Source organism: Piliocolobus tephrosceles, chromosome 10, assembly GCF_002776525.5.
Source record: "Piliocolobus tephrosceles isolate RC106 chromosome 10, ASM277652v3, whole genome shotgun sequence".
Taxonomy (NCBI): domain Eukaryota; kingdom Metazoa; phylum Chordata; class Mammalia; order Primates; family Cercopithecidae; genus Piliocolobus; species Piliocolobus tephrosceles.
In genome coordinates, this window is record NC_045443.1 from 17,063,138 (window position 1) to 17,064,207 (window position 1,070).

Consider the following 1,070-nt stretch of genomic DNA (forward strand, 5'->3'; position numbering starts at 1 on the left):
AGCCTCCCAAATTACTGGGATTACAGGCATGAGCCACTGTGCCTGTCTGGTTTTCATTTTTAATTCTTTTTGTATAGTGACACATTTGTTGATTTGCATATGTTGAATCATCGTTGCATCCTTGGAATAAAACATATTTGACCATGATGAATTATCTCTTTGATGTGCTGGTAAATTTTGTTAGTATTTTATTGAAAATTTTGCATCTATGTCCATCAGAGATATTGACTTGTAGTATTTTTTGTTGTTGTGTTCTTGTCAGATTTTGGTATTAGGAGGATACTGATTTCATAAAATGAGTATCTCTCCTCCTTGATTTTTTGGAGTTGGTTCAGTAAGATTTGTAGTATGTATGGTAGAATATGACTGTGAATCCATCTGGTCTTAGATTTTTTGGTTGATATGTTTTTTTAATTGCTGATTTAATTTCATAAATCTTAATTCACTCCATTTGATATTTTAATGTATTCCTGGTTCAATAAGGGGTAATTACATGTTCCAATAATGTGTCCTCTATTTACTCTAGGTTTTCTAGCTTGTGATCATAGAGATGTTCATAGTAGTCTCTGAAGATCTTTTGTATTTCTGTGGTATCATTTGTCACATCACCTTTATCATTTCTGATTGCACTTATTTGAATTTTCTTTTTTTAATTTCCTTTTCTTTGAGACACAGTCTCACTTTGTCACCCAGGCTTGAGTGCAGTGTTGTGATCTCAGATCATTGCAGCCTTGACCTCCTGAATTTAAGCAATCCTCCTGTCTCACCAGCCCAAGTAGCTGAGGTTACAGGCGTGCACTACTAGGCCCAGCTAATTTTTTTTTTTTTTCGTATTTTTTATAGAGATGGGGTTTCAACATGTTGCCCAGGCTGGGCTCGAACTCCTGAGATCAAATGATCTTCCTGCCTCAGTCTCTCAAAGTGCTAGGGTTACAGGAATGAGCCACCGCAGCCAACCAGTCTCTCTTATTTTCTTGGTTCATCTAGCTAGCAGATCATCAATTCTACTTATTCTTTCAAATCAACTACTTTTTGTTTCATCAATCCTTTGCATGACATTTTTTTGTCTC